The 15,098-nt window shown below is 41.9% G+C and overlaps 1 protein-coding gene across 1 annotated transcript in view; it reads right to left on the bottom strand.

Moving 5' to 3' along the window:
* LHFPL3 (LHFPL tetraspan subfamily member 3) overlaps window positions 1-15,098 on the bottom strand; it is a 596,059-nt gene that overhangs the window by 135,832 nt on the left and 445,129 nt on the right. The window lies entirely within an intron of this gene.

Raw genomic sequence — 15,098 nt, 5'->3', positions numbered from 1 at the left:
TCGTTTTCAAACTGCAGGCCAAGGAACCCCAGCAGTCCTTTTCTGGGGCTATCTCAGATGGAGAAGGTGAGAAAGGCTTCATTCCACTTTTTCCAGATCTTTCATGGACTTGACAACAAAACAGAATCCTAAAGGGAGAGCCAACTGTAGTTTTCCAGAGGAAATTTAATCCATTTAGCATTTTGGTTTTCAAATTAGGATCATCACAAAATGAGCAAGGTGGAGAAAATCAACAATGATTAGAAATGATCCAAGTGAAACATCCTGTCATTATCAGTTCACACCCATCACGGCTGGACTTTCCAAGCTGACAAAGGGGGTACTCTTCACACTGGCCTCTCCGAAGTCTCGTTCCTATGATATTCAGACTCACAAGAAAATACAAATTAGCTGTAGATCACTCCACTTCTCCCTGTTTACATCATCTCCCACCTCTCCTAAGTTTCTTTTGTTTTCTAGAAAACCAAGATAGCAGCAAATCTCAGCTTCACGAGTCGCACAAATTATTTTAAAGTCATTCCAGAGGGTCACCATGGATTTCTGCGCCAACTCAAGAGCAAAGAATTTTGTTACACAATGATGGGATAATAGAAAAGATATTGAAGCAAGCCATAGACCAGGGTTTAGAGAATTACTGGAGCTGACTATAAAATATGGAGGAATGTGCTGGAGTTCTACACGAGTTCCCAGGTAGTGCAAGAAGTGCAGGGGGGTAGACAGAGCCTGATGTCAACCATGAAAGAGCTGCCAGAACTTTTCCAAAAGTGCAGGATTTCTGCCCAAGAGACTGGAGGCTGGACTCCCACTACTGTGGCAGTCATCACACATCTGCACTGCACATAAATGGTGGGGAGTGGAAACACCTGCTGAAAGCTCTGCTGAGACAGAATTACAATAATTGAGTCACGGGGCTCTGCCCTGCTGCCACAAGGTCATCATGGGAGGAATGATGGAGCAGCTTACAAAACTAAGAAGTATTTGGTCTTTTACATGCCCTGCACTGCACTTTGTATGTGACAGCAGCTTGGTAACTGTTAAAGATGGTGCAGAAAATGCCTTTGTAATTTCTCTTGGGTCTTTCTTTGCAAAACTTAGGTTGAAAGGAAAGCATAACTAGTTCTAAAAGTGATGACAAGAAAGAGTCCTTTATGCTAATGCTGTCCCTCCCCAACAAAAATAATTCCCAAGGTCTATTAAAATTAGAAGGTCATCTAGGCATCTCTTTGAAGTACAGCAAGAAACCACAGCAAGGTCTTTTTGGTCAAATACCAAATTCAACAGCATTCTGCAGCCTATGCCGAACTTTAAACTTCTAAGAAAATAATCTAACCTGATTTCAGATGTGTTTTATCAGCTCCCTAGTAAACTATTGGTGTCATAACCTTTCCTCCTTCTTGTAACTAGGTTGGAATCCTTTCCCTTAAAATGGTCATTCATTTAGACCTATCAAAATTTTAAGAGTTCAACAGAATTTTCCCCACACACTTCATCAAAAACCAAAACAACAAGCTAGGTGTCATCTCCCAGATGCTTGTAAGGAACCCATTATACGAAGTGTCTTTGAAGTTTTTCATCTGATAGCCTATGAAATTGAGTTCCATTTACATTTTAGCTTCCCTCACCCATACCCCAACATTATTTCCTCTAAGAACTAGAAGATGGAGGTGTGAACCTTGGCACCAGCTCTTATGAAATGTATGACCTTGAACAGTCACCTAGTTTCTGTGAGCATGAATTTTTTTTTTGCCTGTAAAACAAGGACAATAAAATGAAGATTGCTGGAAGGATCAAATGAGATAGAGGATATAAAAACACATTGTAAATTGTAGAGTGCCCCACAGATATAAATACTAAAGGAACAGTGATAGTACAGTGGGATGAGCATCAAATTTGACATCAGGAGACATAGGTATAAATCTGGAATCTTCTGCTTAACAGTTGTGTGATTTGGGGCAAGTCTTGTAAACTAGGGAAGACCCACTTTCTTCAAAGGTAAATGTGGATTATTAAACTACCAAAAAACCTTTGTATTTGAAATAATAGCCAAGTGAACCAGGGGGAGACGTCTAGCCTAACCCATGCCAATCAGTTATTTTCCCTTGGGAATTTGGGATTAGGATTAAAGGACTGTCATTCATTTCTGAACAAGGATGTGAGACAGAAGAACTTGAACCACCCTGTATAAAGGGTTGATTAGTAAAGAAGCAGGTTTACTGATGAGGAAGAATGAAATGCATGAGAAAGACAGAGATACACACACACACAGACAGAGTACTGTGTATGTACTTCTTTACTCCTGAGTCTTGACTTCTTTACTCTTCCAGTTCTAGGTGACATCTCTAAGTATCCTTTTTGTAAATTCCTTCTGGATTAGTCAAGGTTCAGTTGTAGATAAGAGAATCCATTCTAACTAGCTTAAGTGGAAAGGGATTTATGCAGGAATTGGGTACTTACCAGGTTATTGGTAGGGAGAGGAGCAGGCTTTAAGCCAAACTTTCAGGAAAACTCCCCAAATGACCCCACAGAAGTGGCCCACTGGGGGAGTTACTACTCTTCCAGAAACTTGGTAAGCAAGAAAGCTGGGGAAGCAAGAAGCTGCTCCCACAGCCACTGGCTTTGGACTGCACTGGTTTTATCAGGAGGCATACCAGTAAGATTCTTTATACTTGTGAAGCTGAGGACTGGTCAAGGAGATAACTGCTACTACTGTCAACTTCCAACCCAACCCCATAAATTCTAAGGATCTGAGCAATGTGAGCTCTCTTGCTTCAGTCTGTGGCATGCAGCAAACCAGGAATGGGATATGATAGGGTTCAGTGGGCTAATCTGCATATCCCCCATGTTTCTGAAGCCCTACTGTCAGTCAATGGAACCTTGTCTTGTCCTTAGTATGAGTCTGTGTCTCAGTTACAGAAATCTGCTACTCAGCTGCTCGCCACACAGACATCTGATAGTTTTGAGATTCTGCATTATACCAATCACCCTCTTTATGGTCACGACATCCTTAACTGCCACTGCTGGCTTGAGGTGCCACCTCCTATTTGTCATGTTGTTCTCTGGATGCCAAGCTCTGCCTGGCTCTCCTTGCATCACTTTTAGTTGGGTCCTTACTTTTCCTCCTTGCTACCTGTATCTCCCTCTCTTCCTTTCTGGCTTCAGTGAACATATCTGCTCTCAGAGTCTGGATATTAGCCTTCTCACGTCAGGTATGAAACAAAGTCCTCCAGGTCCCGGCTGCTCAAACTGTGGTGTCCTGGCATCGCCTGAAGCTTACTCTGAATCAGAATCTGCACTCTAACCAGATCCCAGGCGATTCACAGGCACATGAGAGTTGAGAAGCACTGACCTATAGCAAGGAAATGCAGCTAGCTTAGAAAATCTTTTGGTAGTGTCTGGCAAAATCTTATAATCTTTTTCCTTGTGATGTTCTAGAGACAAACTGCTGTTTTCTCATAGAGCTTGCTGCACCTCCGTCAAAAGGACTGCAGTGTGGTCTTCCACGCCTATTCACTCAGGGCATGGGCTTTTCATGCTTTAAGGATGAAATCCAGACTTAAGAAGCCATTAAATGAAAACTCTGGTAGGATGCTGACTCTGATACTTGCTTCTGGATCAAATCAAATGAAGGAATTCTGCATTTGTGAATTATACTATAAGGAGAAAGAACTCTTGAAGTCCTTTTTTTATCTTTGGTTTGCCCTCTTCCTACTTCAGCTTCCCCCAAACCTTCCTTTTACCAGTTCTTCAGAACTAGCACCGAAGCACACAGCAGAGCCAGGAAGTCCTAAGGTTCATGGTAGAGAAAAGCTTTGAAGTTACATGACTGAATTGGTATCCTGTGTTTGTATTCAAAACATGTCTTTGTGATATTGGGGTATTATAATTTTATCCTTTTTCAATTATCCAGGTACACCAAAACCCTGCCCTTTCCTTCTTAAAAGCTCTAAGGGGTGTAAGGATGAACTATCTTAAACACAAGCAAAAAGAAATCATCTTATGAAAGGTATAGAGATACTGAGAGACATAGTTGTCCTTCCCACCTAACTGCCCCACACCACCTCACTTCGACCTATACTGTCATTAGGTGACTGAGGAAAAAAAAAACACAGCCTGTCCTTCATTTTGGTTTTGTACACATAGATACTACCCATTTTTCTGATGAAGCATTTAAGGAAAATAAGTCTTCCATTCTCAGTGCCGATATCAGTTTGACCTCTTCCTATCCAATCAGTACATCTGGGTTGGCTGTCATCTTCTGAAAATGATGGGCTCCACGATATGAATGAGGTAATCTGCTGTTTCCCTTCAGATACTGACAGGGTTTGGGAGTTGTGTTAGAAAAGAGGGCTTAAAAGTCATTAAAAATAAATAAGAGGAAAGAAAAGGGCTCTCCCTTGCAAGCCTGAAAAGGTCTAGAGGTCAATGGCTAGAAAGATTGAAAGTGCCCCCAATACACTTAATAAATCAAGAGATGGTGGAACTTGCTGTAGAAGAAGGTAAATAATTTCTTGCTTCTTAAGCACAGCAGTGGTGGTTAAAATACAAAAAGTTAAATTTCTGACCTGAATAGGATTTTTCAAAGCTGTGCTGAGTGCACAGTGACTATCCCTTGCTTTTAAAAAATGCCACCAGGAAAATATCTAATGATGGGGCTCCATCTTAAATAAAAGATACTGTATGAATTTTTCAACAGTAGGGATGACTTAGAAGTAAGTGCTTTAGAAAATACTACCTGATGTGTACATGATGCAAGACACCTTCATGGATCATTTCCTCATCCCTGAAGGAACAGGGTGAAGAGGTGAATGTGTCCCTGCTTGCAAAAAAATACTTAATTTTATTGGTTAAAATTTCATGGTTAATTACAAATTAATAAAAAAAGGTCATAATGAGTGGATGAGTCAAGTGGGCCTTAGGAAGCATCACTATGAACAAAGCTAGTGGAGGTGATGGAATTACAGTTGAGCTATTGCAAATCCTAAGAGATGATGCTGTGAAAGTGCTGCACTCAATATGTCAGCAAATTTGGAAAACTCAGCAGTGGCCACAGGACTGGAAAAGGTCAGTTTTCATTCCAATCCCAAAGAAAGGCAATGCCAAAGAATGCTCAAACTACTGCACAATTGCATTCATCTCACATGCTAGTAAAGTAATGCTCAAAATTCTCCAAGCCAGGCTTCAGCAATACGTGAACCATGAATTTCCAGATGTTCAAGCTGGTTTTAGAAAAGGCAGAGGAACAAGAGATCAAATTGCCAACATCTGCTGGATCATTGAAAAAGCGAGAGTTCCAGAAAAACATCTATTTCTGCTTTATTGACTATACCAAAGAATTTGACTGTGTGGATCACAATAAACTGTGGAACATTCTGATAGAGATGGGAATACCAGACCACCTGACTTGCCTCTTGAGAAATCTGTGTGCAGGTCAGGAAGCAACAGTTAGAACTGGACATGGAACAACAGACTGGTTCCGATAGGAAAAGGAGTACGTCAAAGCTGTATATTGCCACCCTGCTTATTTAGCTTATATGCAGTGTACATCATAAGAAATGCTGGGCTGGAGGAAGCACAAGCTGGAATCAAGATTGCCAGAAGAAATATCAACAACCTCAGATATGCAGATGACACTACCCTTATGGCAGAAAGTGAAGAGGAACTCAAAAGCCTCTTGATGAAAGTGAAAGAGGAGAATGAAAAAGTTGGCTTAAAACTCAACATTCAGAAAACGAATCATGGCATCCAGTCCCATCACTTCATGGCAAATAGATGGGGAAACAGTGGAAACAGTGGCTGACTATTTTTCTGGGCTCCAAAATCACTGCAGATGGTGACTGCAGCCATGAAACTAGAAGATGCTTACTCCTTGGAAGGAAAGTTATGACCAATCTAGACAGCATATTAAGAAGCAGAGACATTACTTTATCAACAAAGGTCCATCTAGTCAAGGCTATGGTTTTTCCAGTGGTCATGTATGGATGTGAGAGTTGGACTATAAAGAAAGCTGAGCACAGAAGAATTGATGCTTTTGAACTGTGGTGTTGGAGAAGACTCTTGAGAGTCCCTTGACCTGCAAGGAGATCCAACCAGTCCATCCTAAAGGAGATCAGTGCTGGGTGTTCATTGGTAGGACTGATTTTGGAGCTGAAACTCCAATACTTTGGCCACCTGATGCGAAGATCTGACTCATTTGAAAAGACCCTGATGCTGGAAAAGACTGAGGGCAGGAGGAGAAGGGGATGACAGAGGATGAGATGGTTGTATGGCACCACCAATTCAATGGACATGGATTTGGGTGGACTCTGGAATTTGGTGATGGACAGGGAGGCCTGATGTGCTGCGGTTCATTGGGTCGCAAAGAGTTGGACACGACTCAGCGACTGAAATGAACTGAACTGAATGAGTGGATCTTTCGCAGTCCACATTACAAGGTAGCTAAGAGAACAAAAATGCAAATTTTATAGAACAAAGTTCAGTTTCTGGAAGCATAGGGAAGCATCATTCTTAGCTTAAGACAGATGCCTATTAAAGATATTACATCCAGATGGTATAGCAGAGTTTTTCAAATTGTGGTCTCCGGGCCAGCAACATCAGCATCTCCTAGGAACTTGTCAAAAACGTAAATTCTAAGGCCCTACCCTGACCTGCTGAATCAAAAACTCTGGGGGTAAGAGCTAGCAACCAGTGCTTGAATAAGACCTCCAGGCAATTTGCAAGCTCACCAGTTTGAGAACAAGAATGGCACCCCAGTCCAGTACTCTTGCCTGGAAAATCCCATGGATGGAGGAGCCTGGTGGGCTGCAGTCCATGGGGTCGTGACAAGTCAGACACGACTGAGTGACTTCACTTTCACTTTTCACTTTCCTGCTTTGGAGAAGGAAATGGCAACCCACTCCTGTGTACTTGCCTGGAGAATCCCAGGGACTGGGGAGCCTGGTGGGCTGCCGTCTCTGGGGTTGCACAGAGTCGGACACGACTGAAGCGACTTAGCAGCAGCAGCAGCAGCAGCTACCCAGCGAAGTCTAAGCAGGGACTGTGATAGAGTAGAAAGTGCCAGGGTTCTGGAGCCAAGACTGAGTTCCTCTCCTCCTTGCTTTGTCAGCACTAGCTATGTTATGTTGGTGAGCCATTGGCCTTCCTGATCTTGACTTTTTCTTCTGAAAAGTAAGGACCATTTCCCCTCCCCACAGATTTGTTGTGGGGCAAATGAGATGACCTAAGTCCTTCTTCATGCAGTAGCTTAGAAAACACTGATGCTTCTTTTCTTCCCTTCCCTGAAGCTGGGTTCCTGCTAGGAAATCCAGCAGGTCAGATTCATCAATATTTGTGGAAAGTTAAGAGCATTTTCATATACTCATGGACATTATAATGAAAGTCAGATAGCTTGTATTAGGCAGGCTATAGCTGCCTTGGCCTGTGCTGTCCTAATCAGGCCTCACTGCCGTGTGTGGCCACGGAGCACTTCAAATATGGTTCCTTGAACAGAGATGAGCTGCAAGAATAAAATACACACACAATTTTTAAGACTTAGTATGAAAAAATGTAAAAATATTAATTCATATTTTTTCAATATTGTTCACATATTGAACTTAAAGTTTGGATATCCTGGATTAAATAAATATATTCTTAAAATTAATTTCACCTTTTTCAAAAACACAAAAAACAACTTTTAAAAGTGTGAAGTGAAGTGAAAGTCGCTCAGTTGTGTCCGACTCTTTGCAACCTCATGGACTATCCAGTCCGTGGAATTCTCCAGGCCAGAATACTGGAGTGGGTAGCCTTGCCCTTCTCCAGGGGATCTTCCCAACCCAGGGATCAAACCCAGGTCTCCCGCATTGCAGACGGATTCTTTACCAGCTGAGCCACAAGGGAAGCCCATTTAAAAGTGTGGTGACAGGTAAATGTAAAAGTATATTTGTGGCTCTTATGATATTTCTGTTGAACAGTGTTGGTCCAGGCATCCCAGGGACTGGCATGGCACTGTCCTCATGGTAGACCCAGGAGACCAGGGAATAAAAACTGCTGATAAAAACTGCTTATTAGTTTCTTGGCTACAAAATTTACAATCTCTGTGGAATTGCTCCTCATTAAAGTCTTTGCAGCATTTTGTAGCTGCAAAGGATTCCACAATCTTTTCATGAATTATTCCTCAGGACATAGTTTGTGAGGCAGGTCACTACTAAGTTATGAGGCTCGTTAAAATGATCATCATTCAAAGGTCAGTGGTGGCCTCCACAGACCTATACCTTCACACAGTGGAGAAATGGAATAGCAAAGGAATGGTAAGAACTACAAGGAGAGTCTGGGGTGGGGGTGGGGCTGACTTAGAGTCATCTGCACTTTTTAGTAATGTCCTCCCCCAGGGAAAGCTTACTGAGTGGTCCCTGTATCCCTTGTGGCATCACCTCTCCCCACTCCACCATTCTTTTTTACAGGCAGAATCTAGAGACTTGATTAACGCTTCAGGCATTTTAAAGTAAGTTTTCAGGAAACGAGAGTTCTTTCAGCATTCAGCCCACTCTATCTTCTCTTGCTTAACAAAAGACTGTGAAAGGCAATTCCCTCAGATGTCTATTTGTCCTCAGTTCGACTTAAAAATCGGCTCAGGAAATCATCTGTCAATCAAGTATATTACAGAGAGAAATAGTCATGGAATTACGTGAGCTGAGATGTTTCAAATGACAATTTTGTACTTGCACCTCTTCAATTATTCAAGACAACACAAGTCTGCTCTAATCCTTAAAAAGATTTTAGGATTAAGGAAACTTGGCACTCTGTGTTTCAAATATTTAGAGTTATTTGAAGAACCCAACTCTTACATGAGACTCAGGGAGGGTTCTAAAACTGGAAAGAAGACCCTCAACATGAGAAAAGCAGCAGGCAGTAAAGACAGGTGACCCCATGTATGTCTAATATGTGTAATATCTGATCACTCTTTTTTCATTTCAAGGGTTTGTTTTGATGGGGTGCAGAAAGTTCCCAGCTAGCTAAGCTGAAATAAATATTGAGTACCTGCTGATGCCAGACACTCTGCCAGGCACTGAGGGTACAGAACTGAAAGAGACACAGTCTGAGGTCCAGCTTGGCTAAAACAGAAATAGATGACAATCCCCTTTATATATCCATGATTATTATTTTATTGATTTTCATCTATAGAGTTCATTGTTTTCTTTTTTTCCTTGCTTGCAAGGCACCATTCTAGGTAATTGGCCCTTGGGACATTTTTAGAGTATAAAGGTATATTTAAATTTAATTTTAGCAACAGAGAAAGGGATATTTTACACACAATAGTGAAAAGTCTTTAGAGTCTATATTTAGTATTTAAAACAAAAATGCCTTTTTTGAATGAATGAATGCTTCTTTGAAGGTAAAATTGTTGCATTATATTGTAATATGAATGCACATTTCAGGCTGCTTAAGCAGGTTTTCCCCTACCCTAGAACAAATGATTCATTTTTTTTTTTTTCCTTAAAAGAGACTTGAGGATACTCGTCCATTTCATTAACTGACAGTGTGAGAAGACTGATGCTAGTTGTGAGATTCCTATTAGGAGGATGAAAAACTTAACTGTCACCATACTCAGCCTGCTCCTGCCTCAATTCTTCTATCTCCTTTCTCACCCCCAGTCCTAATTTCTTACCCTTAATAAACATCGTTCCCACAATCAATCTTCACAATGAGGCTGAAGTTTTATTGTATTAATTGCTAACATTTATTTGATACTAACCAGATATATTAAGCATTGAGCTAAGTACCTTACTTAGATTTTATCTTTTAAACCTCACTGTGATGCTGTAAGATAGATAGTATGATCTACATTTTACTTCTGAAGAAGCTTAAGAGACATCAAGACCCACAGCTAGTAAGTGGTGGAGCTGAGGCTCCAATCCAGGCAGCCTGATATCACAGCCTGGGTTCTTTCCCCTCACATCCCACTGCCTCCTTGTGTGGAATCCCCTTGTCCCCATTTCTCACCGTCATTCTCCTCACCCACTCTACAGACACACAATAATGAGTGTATTTTTATTCTAGTATGTTTTATATTACACTGTGGATCACTGTTTGATGTGTATTATTTTCAATTTTTGTAAATGGTATTTTATTACTAATCATATTATTTTTCTTTTTCACGAAGCATCTTGTTTTTGATACATTCATGTGGTTGGTCATCTGTTGACTGCCAAAGCAATCCTGACAAAAATGAACAAAGCTGGGGGTATCATTGTTCCAGGCTTCAGATTATACTACAAAGCTATAGTAATCAAAATAGCATGTACTGGCACAAAAACAAATACACAGATTAATGGAACAGAATAAAGAATTCAGAAATAAACCCACATGCCTATCATCAATTAATCTATGACAAAGGAGGCAAGAATATACAATGGAGAAAAGTCTCTTCAACAAGTGGGGTAGGGAAAGCTGTACTGCTGCTGTTGCTGCTAAGTCACTTCAGTCGTGTCCGACTCTTTGTGACCCCATAGATGGCAGCCCACCAGGCTCTACCGTCCCTGGGATTCTCCAGGCAAGAAGACTGGAGTGGGTTGCCATTTCCTTCTCCAATGCATGAAAGTGAAAAGTGAAAGTGAAGTCACTGAGTCATGTCTGAATCTCAGCGACCCCATGGACTGCAGCCCACCAGGCTCCTCCGTCCATGGGGTTTTCCAGGAAAGAGTACTGGAGTGGGGTGCCATTGTCTTCTCTGAGGGAAAGCTGTACAGCTACATGTAAAACAGTGAAATTAGAACACTCCCTCACACCATATATAAAAATAAACTCTGAATGGTTTAAAAACCTAAATGTAAGACACGACAGCATGAAATTCCTAGATGAGAACATAAGTGAAGCACTCTCTGACATAAATCATAGCAATATTTCCCCAGATCAGTCTTCCAAAGAAAAATATAAGTAAAAGCAAAACAATTTTTAAATGGAATCTTACCAAACTTAAAAGCTTTTGCATAGCAAAGGAAATCGACAACAAAATGATGACCTTGGAAAAGGGAGAAAATATTTGCAAATAAGTATACATACAGTTCATACAACTCAATACACACACACACATATATATAAATAACAACAATACAATAAAAAAATGGGCAGAAGACCTAAACAGACATTTTCCCTAAGAACATAAACAGATGGCCACCAGGCACAGAAAAAAGATGCTCAACATCACTAATTATTAGAGAAATGCAAATGCAAATTGAAACTACAGTGAGGTATCACCTAACACCAGTCAGAATGATCACCATCAAAAAATGTACAAACAATAAATGCCCGGGAGAGTGTGGAGAAAAGGAGCCATCCTACACTGTTGGTGGGAATGTAAATTGGTACATATACCAGGGAGAATAGCATGGAGGTGCCTTAAAAAACTAAAAATAGAGCTACCATATGATCTGGCAATCCCACTCCTGGGGGTACATATTTGGAAAAAATAAAAGATACATGTCACCCAATGCTCACAGAAGCACTGTTGACAACAGCTAAGATATAAAAACAATCCAAGTGCCCATCAGCAATAAGTGGCTTAAGCAGCTGAGGTATACATGCACAATGAAAGAAGGCATGGCATACGTACACAGTGGAAGTGTGAGGGAACTCAGATTTTCTGTTTGGTTTTGGTGTAAACGGAAAACTGCCTTAAAAGATAAAGTTCATTAATTTGAAAAAAGCACTCCTTAGAGCTGTTTCTTGGAATTACTGAGGCCATCTTTTCATTTTTAAATTTTACTTAAAATAAGCATCCCCAGGTACATATTCTTCCCAGAGAAGTTTGATAGCTACAGAGACTGAGGGCAAGAAAAGGGGGTGACAGAGGATGAGATGGTTGGATGGCGTCACTGACTCCGTGGACTTGAGCTTGAGCAAACTCAGGGAGATAGCGAAGGACAGGGAAGACCGGACCGCTGAAGTTCACGGGGTCGCAGAGAGTTGGACACGACTTGGCGACTGAACAACAACCTGAAATGTATTGTTTTAATAATAATAAAGTTTGTTATCTCGTGGTTGTAAATTAGCTGGTGAGGGAAAGGATCAATTTAGAGTGCATCAGCAGAGAGAGCCAGAGAGGAACAGTTTTCGAATAATGAGGGAGGATTTCTCCCCATTTTAGCTTCGAATAAAATGTTATTACTTATGTTTGTTTGACTCATGGCTTGTATTTGCCATGTGTATGGTGAGGAAAATAAAGATGTGCTCTGATCCAGACACAGTCACTCACTGGCTTAGTGGTGTGAAATTTTTATCACCCTGTGGACAAACTGAAGGGACTACATTCCCCTGTATTCAGCAGATTCTTGGCTTTACTGGATTTTCTGCCTTGGTGGAGTCCCTTCCCTCTATCACTCCTGAAGGACACCTCTCACAGACATTTTTAAGGCCCTGAGTTTGCCTCTCATAGATCCACAACGCAGTGAAGGACTTCGCAGCCAGGTTGGAATTGGGTAACATGGTAAAGAGTGAGTCTCAATTTCCATCAGGGGGTCAGGGACTCTCCTTGGTGACGGCCACTGAGTTTACAGAGCCAGCTATAATGTTTGAGCTCTTTGAGCAGCACATGTAAAGGAATAACTCCTCCCACATCCCACCCCTGCTTATTCTGAGATATGAGTATATGCAGGAAGATTATAAAAATCTAAGGAAAAAGAAACTTCCAACCAACCAACCCTCACCAGTCATATTAAAAATATTTGCAAGCTACCAGATAAAAAGAAGTCACATTTAAACATGTGGAAGGAGCAAGCTCTAGATTTTAATGAGGTCCCCATTACAACCCAGAGTTGATAAGAACAGAGGGAGACCCTGGTACAGTAGTTAGAGTATGGCTCTGCACCACACAAATAAGCTCTATATTATGTGTTAATACAATTAAAATTATAAAACCAAACTATCAGAATAAACACAGTGGATCGGTGTCAGACACTGTGACAGACAGTTTACACGCATTATCTTATTTTCACCAAATCTCTGCGAGGCAGGTACTATGAATGTCCTTACAGAGGAAGACACTGAGGCATACAGAGGTTTACCCAAGTTCCCAGGGCCAGCAGGTGACACAGATCGCTTTCCCAGGGCTGGCAGACAGCTCTGTTTCCAAAAACAGTAGCAACAGAACTATATTGTGGGTGCATGCTCACTCATGTCCGACTCTCTGTGACCCCATGAATTGTAGCCTGGCAGGTTCCTCTACCCATGGGATTTTTCCAGCAAGAATCTTGGAGTAGGCAACCATTTCCTCCTCCAGGGGATTTTCCTGACCCAGGAATTGAACCTGTGTCCTCTGCGTCTCCTGCACTGGCAGGTGGATTCTCTACCTCTGTGCCACCTAGGAAGCCTAGACTATATCAGAGAGGTGATTATTTAGCCTATTATAGAATGAAATTACTATTTTCATGGGTTACCTGCTGATTTCAAATTATAATAATTAGAAATGATTTGAGATGGTCTTTATTTCCCTACTCTGTGGCTCAGCTTCCTTATCTGTAAAATGAGGTGCTGGATGGGGCTATTGGTCCTTAGCCCTGGCTGCACGTGAGAAACTCCTGGGAGTTCTTGTACTTGGATCCATCTCATGCCAACTGAAGTAGAATCTCTGCAATGATGCCCAAGCCCTGGAATCTTCTTTAAAGCTCCCCAGGTGATTGTAAAGAGGCAAGTGATTTATGCCTCTAAAAGTCCTCACTCTCTGTATTTCAACACTTCTTTAGCTTGATCACCCCCCACCCAACACATGAGAGGGGAGAGCTGGTCATTTGCTGTACATCTGAAGAGTTATGAAGCCCACCACTAAGACTATCTCTCAGGTTGATTTAAAAAAAAAAAAACAAAACTAACCAACCAGTCACTCATGTTTTTAGAAGATTTTTCTGAAAATGAGACTTCAAGACAATGTCATCTGGTAATCTGCTACCTTGTACTAATCAACATAGCACCTTTGAACACCCTCACCAAGGTCAGGGAAGGGTTTAAATTTTTTTCTTTTTAAATGGGTGAACTGGAAACAAAGCTCCCAGAGCCCAGATAATTGCACTTCTCCTGTCAGGACAGTCAGAGAATGTCTCTTTCATTTTGTGAGTGGCATTGGCACCAAAAGGCCAGCCCCCGGTGAGGAACTATCCGGCCAGCAGATGGAGTTTGCTCATGTGACTTCTGGGCTTGTCCCCTTCTCTGGGACAAGGGACAGTGTTCTAGATTCTCTGTGGAGAACTGCCTCTCATAAGGGCTCCGGGTCAGAGCCCCGCTTCAGTGAGGGCCGCAGCCTCACCTGCTGCCCTGAGGGGATGTGGCTGGCTTTTCTCCAGTGGCCAACCAGTCTAGTGGCTCAGTCAGAACATGTGTTGGGGTGGCTGACACCAACACCACAGCTGCTTTTTCTCCCTGGTTGAATCCTGCCCTCCAGATCTCTTGACAATATTGTCACTCACTCTCGTGGGCTCGACAGCACATCAGCTTGCAGACAGCGTTGTGTGGCAGTTGCCAGAATGCACATTTCACCTCCCGGTTATTCCAGGCACATCATCAAAGGCGACATGGACGAATTAAGCTAGAGAGATGATATCTAGTCAGGCCAAACTGATCTTTCTCTACCAAACCAAGGCCCAGATTACATGTGCAGTGAAGCAGGAAGAAAAAGTCAGTGAAATCATAAACAGCACTTGCTGAGGATCAGCTGGCTGACTGACTGGAAAGACGTGGTTCAGGGTGACAATGCTGGCAGTTACCAGGGACTTTTCCTCAGTTTCTGGAGCTTAGATTTTCAACAGGCTGCTCTAAAACGAACGTTTTAGCAGTAAGAGAAAACTCCCCACCTCTCCATCCTGACTTGGCCTTGTCCACAAGACATCTACTGCATTTTTCATTTCTTCACAGTTGTGCTCTCTTTTGTTTATCTAACACTAACAGACTCGATGCTTTTCTGCAAGCTGATTTTTTTAAAGCCTCTCAGCAGATGAAACCTTGTCTATCCAATTGTCCTTGGGAAGCAGTCTCTGCTTATTATAGCATCATCTTTCACTGGTGCTGGAGTGAGGTAGCTCAGGGATGGGCATGCACTCACTTTACAGAGACACAGGTACCAACAAAGTTACCTGCCA

Source organism: Oryx dammah, unplaced genomic scaffold (assembly GCF_014754425.2).
Source record: "Oryx dammah isolate SB20612 unplaced genomic scaffold, SCBI_Odam_1.1 HiC_scaffold_18, whole genome shotgun sequence".
In the NCBI taxonomy this organism is placed as follows: domain Eukaryota; kingdom Metazoa; phylum Chordata; class Mammalia; order Artiodactyla; family Bovidae; genus Oryx; species Oryx dammah.
This window is presented reverse-complemented; position numbering and strand designations above follow the sequence as displayed.